Below are 18,215 nucleotides of genomic sequence, written 5' to 3' on the forward strand. Positions count from 1 at the left end.
TCCAGAGAAGGGCAACTAAGCTGGTAAAGGGTATGGAAAGTCTCGGTTATGAAGAAAGACTGGCCAAGTTGGGTCTGTTTACACTGGAGAAGAGGCGCTTAAGAGGTGACATGATAACTATGTATAAATATATAAGGGGATCATATAATAACCTCTCTAATGTTTTATTTACCAGTAGGTCCTTCCAACGGACACGAGGGCACCCACTCCGTTTAGAAGAAGGGAGGTTCCATTTAAATATTCGGAAAGGATTTTTTACAGTGAGAGCTGTGAAGTTGTGGAATTCCCTCCCCGAATCAGTCGTACTGGCTGATACATTATATAACTTTAAGAAGGGGCTGGATGGATTCTTAGCAAGTGAGGGAATACACGGTTATGGGAGATAGCTCTTAGTACAAGTTGATACAGGGACTGGTCCGATTGCCATCTTGGAGTCAGGAAGGAATTTTTTCCCCTCTGAGGCAAATTAGAGAGGCTTCAGATGGGGTTTTTTGCCTTCCTCTGGATCAACTTGTAGTTAGGCAGGTTAGGTATAGGCATTATGGTTGAACTTGATGGACGTATGTCTTTTTTCAACCCAACTTACTATGTTACTATGTTACTATGTTACTTTTTGACTTATATTATATATATATACTGTATATATTTTACAGGTTTTCTAATGAGGAAAACTGAAAATTGCCCTTGAGCTTGCAGCATGCTTTAAGAGTGGGGTCGTACAGGGTTTGTTTTGAAGGATTTTTTTGTTTATATCCTCAGCAGGATCATTGCAATGGCCTGGTTGCACCTATCTATCTATCTATCTATCTATCTATCATCTATCTATCTATCGATATACAGTGGCTTGCAAAAGTATTCGGCCCCCTTGAACTTTTCCACATTTTGTCACATTACAGCCACAAACATGAATCAATTTTATTGGAATTCCACGTGAAAGACCAATACAAAGTGGTGTACATGTGAGAAGTGGAACAAAAATCATACATGATTCCAAACATTTTTTACAAATAAATAACTGCAAAGTGGGGTGTGCATAATTATTCAGCCCCCTTTGGTCTGAGTGCAGTCAGTTGCCCATAGACATTGCCCGATGAGTGCTAATGACTAAATAGAGTGCACCTGTGTGTAATCTAATGTCAATACAAATACAGCTGCTCTGTGACGGCCTCAGAGGTTGTCTAAGAGAATATTGGGAGCAACAACACCATGAAGTCCAAAGAACACACCAGACAGGTCAGGGATAAAGTTATTGAGAAATTTAAAGCAGGCTTAGGCTACAAAAAGATTTCCAAAGCCTTGAACATCCCACGGAGCACTGTTCAAGCGATCATTCAGAAATGGAAGGAGTATGGCACAACTGTAAACCTACCAAGACAAGGCCGTCCACCTAAACTCACAGGCCGAACAAGGAGAGCGCTGATCAGAAATGCAGCCAAGAGGCCCATGGTGACTCTGGGGGAGCTGCAGAGATCTACAGCTCAGGTGGGGGAATCTGTCCATAGGGGAACTATTAGTCGTGCACTGCACAAAGTTGGCCTTTATGGAAGAGTGGCAAGAAGAAAGCCATTGTTAACAGAAAACCATAAGAAGTCCCGTTTGCAGTTTGCCACAAGCCATGTGGGGGACACAGCAAACATGTGGAAGAAGGTGCTCTGGTCAGATGAGACCAAAATGGAACTTTTTGGCCAAAATGCAAAACGCTATGTGTGACGGAAAACTAACACTGCACATCACTCTGAACACACCGTCCCCACTGTCACATATGGTGGTGGCAGCATCATGCTCTGGGGGGGCTTCTCTTCAGCAGGGACAGGGAAGCTGGTCAGAGTTGATGGGAAGATGGATGGAGCCAAATACAGGGCAATCTTGGAAGAAAACCTCTTGGAGTCTGCAAAAGACTTGAGACTGGGGCGGAGGTTCACCTTCCAGCAGGACAACGACCCTAAACATAAAGCCAGGGCAACAATGGAATGGTTTAAAACAAAACATATCCATGTGTTAGAATGGCCCAGTCAAAATCCAGATCTAAATCCAATGGAGAATATGTGGCAAGATCTGAAAACTGCTGGTCACAAACGCTGTCCATCTAATCTGACTGAGCTGGAGCTGTTTTGCAAAGAAGAATGGGCAAGGATTTCAGTCTGTACATGTGCAAAGCTGGTAGAGACATACCCTAAAAGCCTGGCAGCTGGAATTGCAGCAAAAGGTGGTTCTACAAAGTATTGACTCAGGGGGCTGAATAATCACGCACACCCCACTTTGCAGTTATTTATTTGTAAAAAATGTTTGGAATCATGTATGATTTTCGTTCCTCTTCTCACGTGTACACCACTTTGTATTGGTCTTTCACGTGGAATTCCAATAAAATTGATTCATGTTTGTGGCTGTAATGTGACAAAATGTGGAAAAGTACAAGGGGGCCGAATACTTTTGCAAGCCACTGTATCTATCTATCTATAGATATATCTATCTATCTATCTATCTATCTATCTATCATCTATCTATCTATCATCTATCTATCAATCGATATATCCTAAAGAGGGAACCTGGTTAATCCAAATGACCCCTAGGGGACAGGTGTCCACACTTTAGCTATAGAAAGTCTTTTTTAGGCAGTTATTTGCTTAGTGCCCCCCTTGTGTATTATGCTGCCATAGAAAATATATATTCATTGCATTACAAGCTCTTGTTTTTAAAAATCTGAATACAAAGTACTAAGAAGAGTGATCCAATGGAGTGGTGTGTGGATAATGTTGGGTTGCTGTCATCTACTGGTCACCAACTAAAGATCTACTACATTGTGTTTTACCTTTTGGGCATGCCACTGTAGAGCAAATGTCTAGATTACTATGCACTTAATATTTGCCATTTAATGGTAAAGCTCAAATATAATGCATATATTATCTATTATGTGGTATGTAAGTACAGGTATAGGACCCATTATCCAGAATGCTCAGGACCAAGGGTATTCTGGATAAGGGGTCTTTCTGTAATTTGGATCTTCATACCTTAAGTCTACTAAAAAATCAATAAAACATTAATAAAACCCAACAATAAGATTGTTTTGCATCCAGTAAGGATTAATTATATCTTAGTTGGGATCAAATAAAAAGCACTGTTTTATTTTTACATAGAAAAAGGAAATCAATTTTAAAAATCTGAATTATTTGATTAAAATGGAGTCTATGGGAGACAGGCTTAACATAATTTGGAGCTTTCTGGATATCGGGTTTCCGAATAATGGACCTGTATGAATACTTAGTAATTCATATGTTGTGACTCTTAACATATATCTGCTAGGGATGATGCCCTGAAATCTTTCCCAACGGCCAAAGACTTATTGGAAGGCGTTTTTTTAAGTAGGGTGACCAGGCCACTTGAAAATTCAGGGTCACATCTAAAATACATGTTGAAGGGTAGCACTAATTGCATTTAAAATAAACTGCTCAGCTTCAGTGCAGGGGAAAAGAGTCTGTTCCTCTAGTGTAAGGGTGAATATCATCAGGGTCAAACTACTGTATGCATTTAGTATGTGAGAAGAAACCAAAGAGCCCACAGGTAAAGAGTAGACTTGAAGTCAGAACTCCAGCACTGCAAGGCATCTATGCTAACCACATAAATAAATGATGATGATGATGATGATGAGCCACCAAGACACCATATACAGTATTACTGTATTCTGACCTGATAGGCATGTATTAAGCCTTTCACTGTGGGAAAGAATTTTCTCTGGCTTTTCAATAGCCTGTAAAGTGTCTCCCAACAAGAGCAGGAAGTATTCAGCATAATGCTCTCATCCTTGCACAAAAGAGATTTATTACAATTCAGATATACATTGAGTATGAGTTCTTATGCCAAGAACAGGCCGATATAGAGATTGCAGTAAAGTAGATTTAGTGCTATTCCACTTTGTTAATGAGCGGTGTACATTAAATTGCGCGAGGCAGCTCTAATGGAACGGCATCTCAGCCAGAGTCTACATATTGCTAATGAAAAATGGCTTAATGCACGCACAGAGCAAGGACAGCGAGGAGCTGTCTGCAGGGAATATTTATGGCCAGCATTCAGTGCTAAGGAAAATGAAATGCAAGTTACTGGACGCGATAAAACTCCGCCAGGGAGTGAAGTTAAAATATACAGAATGGGTTTTGAGAGCTGCATTTAGATGAAGATAGAGAGGGAAGGGCTTTAAAAGACAGATACTAAGAATATAATTAAAGGGAAAAACAACCTGTATCAGTAGGGTTCATGTATCTGCATATTTGCAACATGAGGTTGGGGGCTACCCATACTTCAATGAAATAGCTTCCTCCCCAACAAATGTGCAGAAAGCTGATTATGGATTTACCAATCAATGACATTTGACTTAAGCTCTTCAGACATGGCGGTTTTCTAGTTCTACTCAGCAAGGAAAGCCATCTGCTGATTTAATTGGTTTCACACACTCAGTCTTAATTAGGGTTGCCACCAGAAAGAAAACTTACCGGCCTTCCTACCGCTAATATGTTTCCTCCATGTTCATAACATTGGCATCAAAGGTCATTTTTACCTTCTAGGCTGGAAAAATACCAGCACGTGGCAACTGTAGACCTACGTTTTTTGTATTTTTAGTTATTAAACAGGGTCAGCCTTAAAGATGTGGGTGGCATGGGCTTTGAACGAGACCTGCAGGCCCAATCTAAGTAAAGAAAGAAGACATTATATTCACAGAACGTCCACTCCTGAACCTCCAGATGTTGCAAGTCTTCCAGTATCAATGCCCCACAAACAGCCTCCAGCATAAAGATAGTACAGAAGTAAACAGTACAAAAATCTCTTTGCCTTGAGGGAATATTTTATGAACCAGACAGCCGGGCCGCTCACAATCATACTTCATACAGACCCTAATCCTGGCAGAACATCCAGACACTTTCACTACATAAATTAGACTTGTTATGTTCAGCAATTTAGCAATAGAACACTGGATATTTTGCTTATTGTACTTATGAATCATTCTCTTTAATTACCTGTTTTTTGTAATGATGTTTCTGTCTGTTTGTTGTTTATCTGAATGTGGGCAATGCTGAGTAATAGCTGATGAGCAATAGCATCCGACCCAAAAGGTCCACCTTTGTCTCTTATATTGGATCATTTTATATGTTGTTTAGAACTGTATTCAATGCAGCTAAGTCCAGTAGAAGCATTTGGCACTTGCAACACACCTATTTTTTCCCAGAGATAAGGTTACCATCAGCCCCTGTTTCCCAGGGACATGCCCCATTTCAGGACCTTGGAAACCGGGGAAAACGTCCCCATTCTCTAAGCTTAACCCCTTAAAGTCCCTGCTGCTCTGATCTATTGACCCGGTTTTTTTAACAGCTACAAAGAGATAGTGAAGGAGACCAGGAGTGAAAGACAAAAAAATAAAGGGAAAAGTAGAAAGATAGTTACATCAAAGAATAAGGTAAGTAGGGTGTTGTGCTTTTATATATATCTGTAATAAACAGGGATTTGGGCCTTTGCTCTGTTGTAATTCGTAGCTGTAATTGTCCTGCTGTATGTTTTATGGTACGGTATTATGCATGGATTTGGCAATGGATTTATGTTGATTTTGTTTTCTGGAGATGCCGGATAAAATTGTTTCTTGTCCTTTGTTATGTGCTGGAGATACTGTCCCAGTGCTCCTAATGTATAATGTATTGTGTGTTTTCTTTTGCATTATTCCGACATCTAGATATGCTAGCTCTACTGTGTCAACCCCAATTATCCTTTTACCCAGTAAATGAATTCAAGTTGATGTCCCTGTAATAAATCAATCAACGCAGGTTGGGTTGGACTGTGCTCTTTGCTGGAAATTCTCACTTCTTTCATTGTCTCTATTAATTCCTCAGCAATATACACTGTGGTCTGTAATTAACCCGACTGTTCCTTGCTAACTGATTTATAAAGTATAATTAAATGAGCAGTTCCATATTAATCTGGAACTGCTTTGAGAGTACAGCTAATAGAGCATTGATATAAGCTCTGACAGTCAATTTGAATGAGTGTGCTGGTGTATGGCACTCTCCTAACAAATTACACATATAAGGTTACACACATAGGTTATATCCATAAAAACAAAGTTAGTATGGGTTGAACAAAAGACAACTGCCCTTGACATTCAACACTATTGTGTATCTTCCAGCACTGACCTACACTGGTTCCATTAGCTCATCAGTACTGGATCTGATCATAGATGAAGATACTTTTCCTAAGCAGTCCAGTCTTCCTGCAACATAACCTGGCTGCCTAGGCAGGTCCGGTTCAATTAACAAAGAACAAAGTGACCTATATGTTCACATGCAGGGAAATGAGGTAAGCAGTTGGGTAGCATTGGGGTCACAGAAGGCTTTATGTATGAGGTTGGCTCTATCACTGGATGAAAATCAGATATTCTTTTGATAAACCAATGAAGTCCCATAAGTCCTTGCAACATATAAGTAACCCACAAGGCATCCCACCCCCTTAAAACCATCAATTATACATAGGAAAAGAGACATTTATTGTATTAGTTTATCATTTCTATGCATACATTAACAATATAAATGTCTCATTCTCATCATCAGATGGTAACATACTGTTTCAGGGCACATGTGGGGTTAAAATGTGTTTCCTTTTTTGTTGCTTTACACTTCAGTATATGGAAAGATCTAAATAATACATAGAATCAGCAAGTGGAACTGAGAGGTGTACAGGTTGGCAAGATCTGCCCCACTGCCCTGCTCTGTACAGTGCTAGACACACAGCATAGCAACCCCTAATTATATGGGGAATATATATAAGAACCCCAAATTTCCTTCTTAGGAGCCAAAACATAATGGAAATATGCTGCTTTCTCACCCCAAGATGAAGGGAAGTAGATGCTGTATCATAATCTCTCAAATACAGAATAAATCTAGGCATCGATATAGTACAGGTATGGGACCTGTTATTCAGAATGCTCGGGGCCTGGGGTTTTCAGGATAAGGAATCTTTCCATAATTTGGATCTCCATAACTTAAGTCTGTTAAAAATCATTTAAGAATTGAATAAACCCAATAGGATTGTTTTGTCTCCAATAAGGATTAATTATATCTTAGTTGGGATCAAGTACAGGTACTGTTTTATTATTACAGAGAAAAGGGAATCATTTAACCATTAAATAAACCCAATAGGGCTGTTCTGCCCCCAATAAGGGGTAATTATATCTTAGTTGGGATCAATTACAGGTACTGTTTTATTATTACAGAGAAAAGGGAATCATTTAACCATTAAATAAACCCAATAGGGCTGTTCTGCCCCCAATAAGGGGTAATTATATCTTAGTTGGGATCAAGTACAGGTACTGTTTTATTATTACAGAGAAAAGGGAATCATTTAACCATGAAATAAACCCAATAGGGCTGTTCTGCCCCCAATAAGGGGTAATTATATCTTAGTTGGGATCAAGTACAAGGTGCTGTTTTATTATTACAGAGAAAAAAGAAAATAATTTTTAAAAATTAGAATTATTTGTTTATAATGGAGTCTATGGGAGATTGCCTTTCCGTAATTCGGAACCTTCTGGATAACGGAATGGGATAAGGGATCCCATACCTGTATAGAGGTTTCATTCATAAGCAAAATGTACTTTAGCTTCAGTATCCCTTTAACTTCATTATACTGTATCAGTATCTATTTCCCATTGTACAGCTCCGATGAATAATTGAATGCTTTTCAAAGTAAACAATATTAATTTGAAAATGACTTAGCCTATAAAAGACAACTATAAATATTTATATGGGAGGCAGGACTAGCGCAGGCCAGATAGGCGTTACACTGGCACTACAGGAGGATATCGGCCGGCAGAAACAAGCACTTTAGGCTTTCATCGCCTCTGATAGATCAATAAAACACGCTGACCCCATGGATGCCTCCGTGCTATATCAATCAGCACACTGCCCTTAAATGCCACGCGGCAGCCTCTGTTTGTGACAAGCGCTGGGTCACTTCCAGTATTGTTCCGCTGATCTATCAGCCTAATGAAATGGAAATGAATTCCCTGATCCCTAGTTCAACCCCGGAGCATCTGAGTGATGGAGGAGACTTCTGCAAGAGCTACATTTTACTGCCATGACTTTTAGCAGTCAAAAGTGCAGAATTGTGCTTTCATTGGGACTGCATTGCATTGTAGCCCTTTAGAATTCTTGGCAAAGTAATATAAAAATAGGCTGGACTGAAGGAACACAAATGTTGGTACTTGTAGATCAAGAAACAAAACATATCTAAAGGGGTTGGTCACCTTTAATTTAACTGTTAGTCTGATATAGACATCGATATTCCGAGAAAATGTGCAATTTGCTTTTATTTTTGGTGTTTTTTTTAGCTTTTTGTTCAGCAGCTCTTCAGTTTGGAATTTAAGCAGCTATCTGGTTACTATGGTGTTATTTACCTTAGCAGCAGTGGGTTAAATGAGAGACAGGAATATGAATGGGAGTGGGACTGAATAGAAACATAAAGAATAAAAAGAAACAATAAAATTGTAGCCCCACAGAGCTTAGTTTTGTAGTTGCCAGGGTCAGTGACCCCTATTTGAAAGCTGGAAAGATGTAATAGAGGAAGATAAAAAATTCAAAACCTATTAAAAAATAGACAATGATGGCCAGTTGCAAAGTTGTTAGGAATGGGACATTCTATCACATACTAAAAGTTAATTTAAAGGTGAACTATTCCTTGCAGCTTCTTATTTTTCTCCCATCAGTGAAATATTCATGATGTTTGGGATAAAGGCTAAAGGATCGTATTTCCTCAGCTAATTTAGTTAATGAGGGTTTATCTTTACCTCATGCATGGGCTGGAAGTATCTTTGCTGCCAGGGGAGAGCGTCCATTAAAACTCCTACAGGCTCAGTTGCAGAGCTGTCAAGGGGATTAGTCCGAGCTGCAAGGGCAAGGGGTAAAGTCAGGAATATGATATCTGCACCGGAGTCGGGTCTCACTAGGAAGTGGGTCAGTCGGCCTGGGTTGGCAGTAGGTACATCAGTATGGGTGAGGAGGAGGGTGGAAGATGTGTTGAGCTGTGGGGGAGTGTCAGCATGGAGCGGGCTACATGAATAATGACTGTGCCCCCTATACTCATCCTGCTGCACTGCCAATGTGTAAGGCGCACCCACCCCTCCAGGGACCTCAATATCTAAATTGTAAATACCTTTAAAAACCTTCCCGGTCCTAAGAGGTTCCTAAGAGGCATGTTTTCCATCTAGTGAAGGCTCCATCTCTGTGTATGCATATTGCATTACTTTTACCGACTGGTACGAGGGCAGTGCCCTGCTTGGCTGATGGTACCGTGTGTGCATTGACTTAAAGGCACCACAATGAGCCTTTCGGACAGCAGGCAATAGGGCATCACCGTAGTACCTGTAAAAAAAAGTGCCAAGACCATTGAGACTTTAAGTAAAAGGGGCACTGGCCAGTGTTTACAGATTAGCAATCGAGGTTCCGGGGAAGGGGGGTGGGTTAGGCCATATAGACTGGATCCCCTTAATTTTATGGCTTTTCAGAACATGTATGTAGCCCACCCTAGGGTATGGCTTGATGTACTGTAGTTGTGATTGTGGTGACACCCCAAAGATTCCTAGTAAATACCAACACAGGTATAATGGTCTGTAACCACCAACCCATTTCTCGTGCCACCTTCATCTGGCTCAATGGATAGGAAGTCGATACAAACTAGATCCATAGGGCCATGGCTTTCCAGGTGGCCAAGAGGGGCGGCCCTTGATGGCAATGTTTTTCTCTGTATGCATCTTAGACAGAAATGGCATTAGTCTTCTACATCTTGCTTCATACATGGCCAATAGAAATGATCCCTCACAAGGCCTAGGGTTTTATCATATCCCAGATGACCATGTTCATCATGCAGGGTCATAAGGACAGAGTCTCTGTGTTTTTGTGGCAGCATTAATTGCCATTTCTCAGAGTCTGTAGCACTTGGTGCTCGTCTGTATACTAAACCATCACGTAGTTGCAGCCGACCCCACTCTTTCACAAGCAAACTTGCTAGGGGACTTGTTTCTTTCTCAAAACCTCCCTGGTCATGACGCTCGGTTAGTTTTCCCCACTTAAGGGTCACCAGAAGGGAGATCTCAGACATCTACTGCAAATGAGCCACCTTTGGCTGTGTCCACAACAATAAGACCTGACTTCATTACTGCCCTAGGTGACTTTGTTGAGAAATGTACAAATGGCAGCACCCCCTATGCTGGGATTGGTTACTTCTCTGCATCCAAGCCTGTTCCTACAGGTGAGGATGATTATGAGTCTTGGATGGAACAGTCTATGCAAGTCTTGGATGAATGGGATATTCCCGAGGCCCATAAGAAACAAAGAATAGCTGAAAGTCTGAGAGGAGCAGCTGCAGACACTGTGTGGAATCTGAAGTAAACAGGACTGGACTGCCTATGATTATTTGCAAGCTTTGCAAGATGTGTTTGGCAGAACTGAAAATGCTGCTGATCTACTTTACCAGTTTGAGCATACTTATCAGGGGCATGAAGGGAAACTGCCAGACTATATACAACGTCTAGACAAAATCCTTCATCAGATATTGTTAAAGAAGGGCTTGGATCCAAAGTTGGTGGACAACCCCTTGATCCCATAATGCTGAAGTTGAGGATGAAACAAGGGGAGGAAACACTCATGTACAATCAGCTAATAAAAGAAGTCTGAGAGGAGGAAGCCAGGCTAGAGGTCAAAGGGTTGATGGTGGGTGCCAGCTAAAAGCCACAGTCAAAACTGTTTGCCCTATGGAATCAAGTCAAGAGATTACCCAGATGAGGGGACAACTACAGATGTTAACCCAACTAATGACTCAGTTAACCAAGCCCCATGTGTCAACCTCGGAGGCAACTAGCACTTTGCTCAATACCACATCTGCAAGGTCAGATAGACCTGGTCCTACCCCTGACAACACTTTCGGAAACATAGTGATATGTTACAAGTGTGGAGAAGCAGGTCATTATAGAGCACAATGTCGAAACAAACCATACCCCGATAAAGTAATCAACCAATTGTCTAAATTACTGAACGCAGAGAGGAAAAAAATGCAGGGAAACTTCAGAGAGCCTCAGTGAAGGAGCAAGCTGGGCGCTCATTTAATGAATGCTCCAAGAAAACCCTTAATAGTACTAAAATGTGTGAGGAGGCAGCTCAGACTAAAAAGAGCGACCCTCATCCACAACCTCAAAATGCCCGTAAGCCAACTTCAAGAAGACACAGGGATCATAACAGTTCCCCTAAATGCCATACTGATGGTGCAAAAGGATACTTACAGAAGCAAAGGAAACTCCCTGCTGTCGGCTGTCATCAAGGCAAATCAGACCGAAAGTGAACTGATGCAGAAGCCAGCACTCCCAAATGGTTTAATTGGGCCATCACCCATTGTGCCAGTTCAAATTGAAGGGGTTTACTCAGAAGCACTCCTGGATACAGGAGCCCAGGTGACTACTGTATCGAGATTTCTACAAGAAATACCTCTCACACATACCTTTGGAGAAGTTAGAAAAACTAGAGATATGGGGACTGAGTGAAACAAAGTTTCCCTATGATGGATATGTCAGTGTCAAGCTAGAGTTTTCTCCTACTGTGGCAGGAACTAATGAAGCAGTTAGGACATTGGCGGTGGTATGCCCCAGACCTCCTGGAGCTCTGCAGAATGCTGTGGTGGTGGGCACAAATACTGATCTGATAAAACGAATGCTAGCTCCTCAATTGGAACTGAAAGGGAAAGAGGGAGCCTCATTCACCTGTTATGGCAGCCAATGCTGCCATACAGGCAGAACCTTCCGAAGGAATAGGAAATGTGTGGTGCCTACAGAGGAAGGATTGTGTAATACAACCAGGGAAAATCACCTGCATGAGAGCCAGGGTGAAAACATGCTGGGAAAACCCTGGACATCATTTGATAATTGAAAGTGGCCCAGGACTGGACCTACCTTTTGGAGTAGAGGTGATCCCTGAAGCTTTGCCAGCTGACGGCCTGAAGAAGAATTGTGGCACTATGACAGTTGGGCTGAAGAATACTACCAATGAGCCTGTGTTTCTCCACGCACACTCACTTTTAGGAAGAGTCTATTCAGCCAGTGTTGTGTTTGTAGCTGCACTGGGGAGGGATAAAGCAGAAGCCACAGTGTCAGCTGAACTGTTTGATTTTAGTAACTCTGGAGTTGATTGGCAGGCACAGCACATCTAAAAAACCATTTGTGGCAATCAGGACCAAAACTTGCTGATTTCAAAACAAGCTCTTCCTCTCTGAAAGCCATGGATTTTGAAGAAGAAGAAAGAAGACAAGTGTACCAACCTATCCAGCTCATGTGCCGCCACAACCCTATTTGAGCAGAGATTACAAGGGCACAGCAGAAGACTTCAGAGTGAACTCTATGCCTCCTGCAATACAGCTCTCTTCAACTTCAAATGCACAAAGACCTTTAGACACCAGACCCTTGCCTGGATTGAACCCATCTGCTATACCTTGATCCAAGATGGTGCACCATCAGTACTTCCTGTGGGTGTAAAAACCGAAAGCACCAACATTGCAGAGTTCAGCAAGTATATGATCCGGTGAAAGTTGATTGCTACTGGACTGTCTAGATTTGATGACCGCCCAGAGAACTATAGAAGATGGAGATCTACGTTTAAGACAGTAACCAAGAACTTGGATACTGAACCCCAAGCAGAACTAGTAAAGAGACTTAAATCTGTCTACATTCATAACTTTGAAGCAGGCCTTGATGCTGCCTGGGAATGTTTGGAACAAGACTATGGGAGCCCAGAAGTCATTGAATCTGCCTTATTCCAGAGACTAAAAGACTTTCCTAAGATCTCTGTTAAGGATACACACAAAGTCTCCCTATGATGGATATGTCAGTGTCAAGCTAGAGTTTTCTCCTAATGTGGCAGGAACTAATGAAGCAGTTGAGACATTGGCGGTGGTATGCCCCAGACCTCCTGGAGCTCTGCAGAATGTTGTGGTGGTGGGCACAAATACTGGTCTGATAAAACGAATGCTAGCTCCTCAATTGGAACTGAAAGTGAAAGAGGGAGCCTCAATTCACCCGTTACTGCAGCCAGTGCTAACTTCTCTGGTGCGACAGAAGGCAGAACCTTCCGAAGGAATAGGAAATGCGTGGTACCTACAGAGGAAGGATTGTGTAATACAACCAGGGAAAATCACCTGCATGAGAGCCAGGGTAAAAAAAAATACTTGGAAAACCCTGGACATCATTTGGTAATTGAAGGTGGCCCAGGACTGGACCTACCTTTTGGAGTAGAGGTGATCCCTGAAGCTTTGCCAGCTGACTGCCTGAAGAATTGTGGCACTATGACAGTTGGGCTGAAGAATACTACCAATGAGCCTGTGTTTCTCCACTCACACTCACTTTTAGGAAGAGACTATTCAGCCAGTGTTGTGCTTGTAGCTGCACTGGGGAGGGATAAAGCAGAAGCCACAGTGTCAGCTGAACTGTTTGATTTTAGTAACTCTGGAGTTGATTGGCAGGCACAGCACTGCCAATCTAAAAAAAAAAAGACTTTGTGGAAACAGTTGTAGCAATCAGGACCAAAACTTGCTGATTTCAAAACAAGCTCTTCCTCTCTGAAAGCCATGAATTTTGAAGAAGAAGTAAGAAGACTGACCACTCAGTTTTCCAAAATGTCCCTTGAACCTAGCAGCAGTTTGAGAAGAAAGAAAAAATGGACCTTTAACCATAATGGAAACTATAGACTAGGTCATTGTTATCAGTGTTGGAAAAGAAGACAAACATGGAAAAGAAAGAGCCAAAGGGCTAAAGAGAAGCAGCCTTCAAGGCAGAAGCTAAGCTTAAGGAAGCAAGAATGCAAGCAGAAACAGAGGCTCATCTAGAAAGCCTTCAGAAGAAAAGAGAAAAGGAAGTAGCCTTAGCAGAAAGGAAAGGAATATCTCACACTTCTCCAAGGACGTAAAAGGTGGCAAACCCAGAAGCCCAACTTAAAGGAAGGGGACTTGGTCCTGTTAAAAGACCAGCAAACTCATCGGATCCAGTGGCCAGTTGGACTCATTACAAAGGCCATTGCCAGTGATGATGGGAAGGTCCGAAGTGTGTAAATCAAGATCATTAAGGGTGGGGACTCAAAAACCTTCCACAGACCAATCACTGACACTGTCTTAATTATGCTTGCTTCCAAATGTTCTGATCTAGCCTAATCTCAGGGAGCCGCTCAAACTTTCTAATATAGCTAGCTGATAGACTTGAGTCAATCTTATAGAGTCCTGCCTGGTTTTCTAATTTGGGACCAGGTTTTGACGCAGACAGCCCTTTTGAAAACTGGGCTGTCCAGGTCAAAACTGGATAGAAGGCACCCCAAGTGACTTAAAATGTCCTTATGTTTTACAATAGGGGGTACATTATTCTTTATATACATAACCATGGTAAACTGATATATTCACAATGCCTTTATTTTGTAGTTGAATAGCAGCTGGGGTTAAGAAAAAAATGACACCGACATGAGGTCCAAACTTTTTACCAAAATATTTGCTCTCCTAGCATCAAGTTCTAGAGGAAAAGTTGGAACATATTCTGAAGCTGTCTCTACTTTACTTATAGAATATGTCCATGAATCAAAAATTGCTCTATGAGAAGGGATACTAATATTAGTAGTAGTAATTAATAAGCCAGTGGCTCCATGCACCTCTTCTTTCATCTGCCCAGTCTGTGGCATTAGGTGCCCTCTCATCTGTTGCTTGGTGCCACTTCTGTAGAAAGGTTACCTATGCCAGGTTGGCACATAACTTCACATTGGAGGTATTCTGCCAACAATCTCAAAGGAGAAAAAGGAGACATCACGTGTGTATATATATATATATATAGAAACCAAATAATTATGTCCAATATAGCCCAGCACACACAGCTTTCGTGAAAATTATGTTATTAGTCCCACCCCCATGTAGTCCGTGGCACCCACGACATCATCATTAGTGAGAACCTCCCAGAGTAGTGTAGTACAATCAAAAATATGATATGTTAGCCTTCTATGTGCCACAGGAAGTATATAATATAGTGTTGCGCTCCTATGTGTGAACAGAAAACATGTCCCAAAGCCCAAGAAAAGCGTGCCACGCTGTACATAACCACACAGCGCACCCTGTGCTGGACTATATTGGTCATATATACTGTATATACATAGCCAAGGTTGGACTCTTAGGTAACAGCACAAGCCCCAGTATCACATGACTTCTTTTGTTTAAATTCCAATCCAATTAAATTAGCTTTATGTACAGTATGGGGGAGGGAAGAAGGCTGCCAGCCCCAAAGCCCTTTGTTAGGCCTGAGACGTAATTACATCCAAGTGCATGGAATATCCTTTGGTGTTGCCTTGTAGAGAGCAATGACACTTGCATAATGGCGTGTGTTCAGATTACTCAGCAATGTGATACAGACAAGGAAACCTTCCACGGCATGGCCGGCCGACCATATTTATATTACATGGCCTTTGCGCTTTACTGTATCTGTATCAGGAGCATTCTCATTGCCTCTGAATACTCACGAGACTGCATACTGGAAGTGGACAAATCCATAGTATTGAAAATAAAAAGCTTATAAAACTATTATTAATTTCAAGACATTTTGTTGCCAGGCAGGAGACAGCTTAACACTCAGGGGGAAACACCTGAAATGACATGTGCCATTGTCCTTACCCTGCCCAAAGCAGCCACTGTAATAGTACAGGCTGGCCTTATGCACCTTTCATTGTCTCATGATTCCATTGCATGTAAAGCGGGGGCATGATACTCAATCGGGTGGCAGTATGGCATAAGTAGGTGGGAGAGGATAGCCAAGTGGGGCTATAAATGGCGCTCCAAACCAAGGTATAGTATAGTATAGCCAGTACAGAGAGACACTATAAGCATCTAGGCAAGTCAGTATCACACGGAGAAGATTAGTATATAACTATATTATGTAATTAAGTGCAAATCCACAATATGTTGATAGTATACAGTAGTCGGGAGGTCCACCCTTCAGTCAGGGTCCCCCTTAGCTCATAACAAATCTAACATAGGAAAATGGCAGTGTATCAGTTATTCAGCCACAGTTAGTGTTGCTACCTTCTGCCAGTGGCAATACCGGCCTTTGCAGAGAAGGATCTGGACGATGATGAAAGGTGAGGGGTGGGCTAGAAGGGGAGGGGCTAAATTGCAAAAAGGGCGGAGTTGAGATGTAGACTGGCTGCATTGGGTAGAGATTAGATGAGTAGACAGGCTTAGAAAGCTGTCGGGGGTTTAAAATAGAGCAGGGAGAGGAACTGGATTGGGAGGGGACTGGGTTGCCAGCAAATTTGTAACACTGGCACCATAGCCACAGTTCCAAGAATATCTAGAAAAGCAAATAAGTTTTCAGCCTAATTTTCACCATAACTAACCTCCATGCTGGACATTCAGTTGTAACTAAGAGATCAAATAGATATCTCACTCTAACTGGCATGGTCTGTAGTATAGTTTGTTGGGCTGGGAAGAAAATAGGCCCAAATCCTTATAAGCCGAGAGCATATATATCTATGCCCTAGACTAGATTATCAGGACTGTGCCAATCTTACTTACGTCTGGTGTCAATGCCAGGGGCAGTAACTGTGCCATAGCTCTGTAATGAGGGTCCGTGGGGAGGCAGGGGGCATGTCTGAAACGTCAGGCTAGCACTGGAGAGCTTTTTAAAGGCATAACAATACATGTGTTGGTGTTAATCTGTATGATTTTAAAATACGGGGGAAACAAGGGCATGTAATAATGCCCATCAGTGCCCAGGCTGGCATTCCTTAAATAAAAAGGCCTTGGAGGAATTTAATATTGTCTGTTTGCAAAATACTAATCTAAATGTGATAACCAGCATCGTAGCTATAGTCATACTCAGTCATCATCGTCAGTTATGGTTAGAGTTACACTGGAATATCAAAGAGAAACAAGATGGCACTTGTTCTCTATTCTGCAGTGTTTCATTTAGAAGAGATTGTTATGGGTGTAAATAAAATGAGTTGCTCAGAAAACAAGCAGGCAACACAAAGAAGTTCTCAATAATGCCCTCGGGTACAATTTCCCAACAAAACCCATGAGAAGTTTTAGACAATACACATTAAATTGTGAAGGTGTCAATGTCCCATCAGAAAACCAAAGGCATGACTATTCTTGTGTATGGGAGGCCCTGATACAGATTTCTGAGCTCCAATAGCCAAACACTGGCTCAGCTCTATTTAACCTACTATAGAAAATATTATGGGATATTTACAGCCTATCCCTCCATATACATGATAAAGGTATCACAGGATATGTTAGCAGGAAACATTATACAGAAAGCTCTGAAATACAGTAATACCATATCCCGCAGAGCCCTATTTCAACAAAGCTTTCCTTGCATTTTAGTTGAGGTTTAAGGTTGAGACTCAGATCTAAGGGTATGAAAACCTATATAAATCAGGTATGCCCGACCAAGCTGTGTGTGTCCCTAGGGCACTGTATACTGTTGAAATCGGCCAGAACAGAGAAAATATGTCAGTGACCCACAGCATGTGTGTCTTGTATGCAGCCAGAGAACGTTGGGTTGTGGAAATTAAAAAATAAGTCATTATATACATAAATAACTTTAAGCAGAAATTAAGCACCTCTAGTAGCCAATGTGGCACCTGTGTCCTTGGTCTAACATACACAGAATGCCAGTCAGACCTGGGGGCAGGGGGTTTGTGCCAGTCATGCATACATAAGGCCAGATAGTGGTAAAAATATTCCATGTCTGGGTCTGGCATGTTTTGGTGTGACAAGGCTAGGAGTTCTGACTGTATGTGTGTATGGCAGGTACAAATACTGGAATTGCACAACAGCCGTGCAAACAAACTGCTTGGTGACTCACACACACAATGGAGTCGGCTCATTATTTCAGGTAGGGAAGGTACTGGGCATGAGTCGGGAAGCATTGGGCAGGAGTCGGGAAGCATTGGGCATGAGTCGAGAAGCATTGGGCATGAGTCGGGAAGCATTGGGCAGGAGTCGGTAAGCATTGGGCAGGAGTCGGGAAGCATTGGGCAGGAGTCGGGAAGCATTGGGCAGAAGTCGGCAAGCATTGGGCATGAGTCGGGAAGCATTGGGCATGAGTCGGCAAGCATTGGGCAGGAGTCGGTAAGCATTGGGCAGGAGTCGGGAAGCATTGGGCAGGAGTCGGGAAG

General features: G+C 42.0%; 1 protein-coding gene across 1 annotated transcript in view; it reads right to left on the reverse strand.

The window, feature by feature from the left end:
- Positions 1–18,215, reverse strand: part of laptm4b (lysosomal protein transmembrane 4 beta) — a 57,939-nt gene that overhangs the window by 38,490 nt on the left and 1,234 nt on the right. The gene's annotated exons all lie outside the window — the stretch shown is intronic.

The sequence above is a fragment of the Xenopus tropicalis genome, chromosome 6 (genome assembly GCF_000004195.4).
Source record: "Xenopus tropicalis strain Nigerian chromosome 6, UCB_Xtro_10.0, whole genome shotgun sequence".
NCBI classification, from domain to species: domain Eukaryota; kingdom Metazoa; phylum Chordata; class Amphibia; order Anura; family Pipidae; genus Xenopus; species Xenopus tropicalis.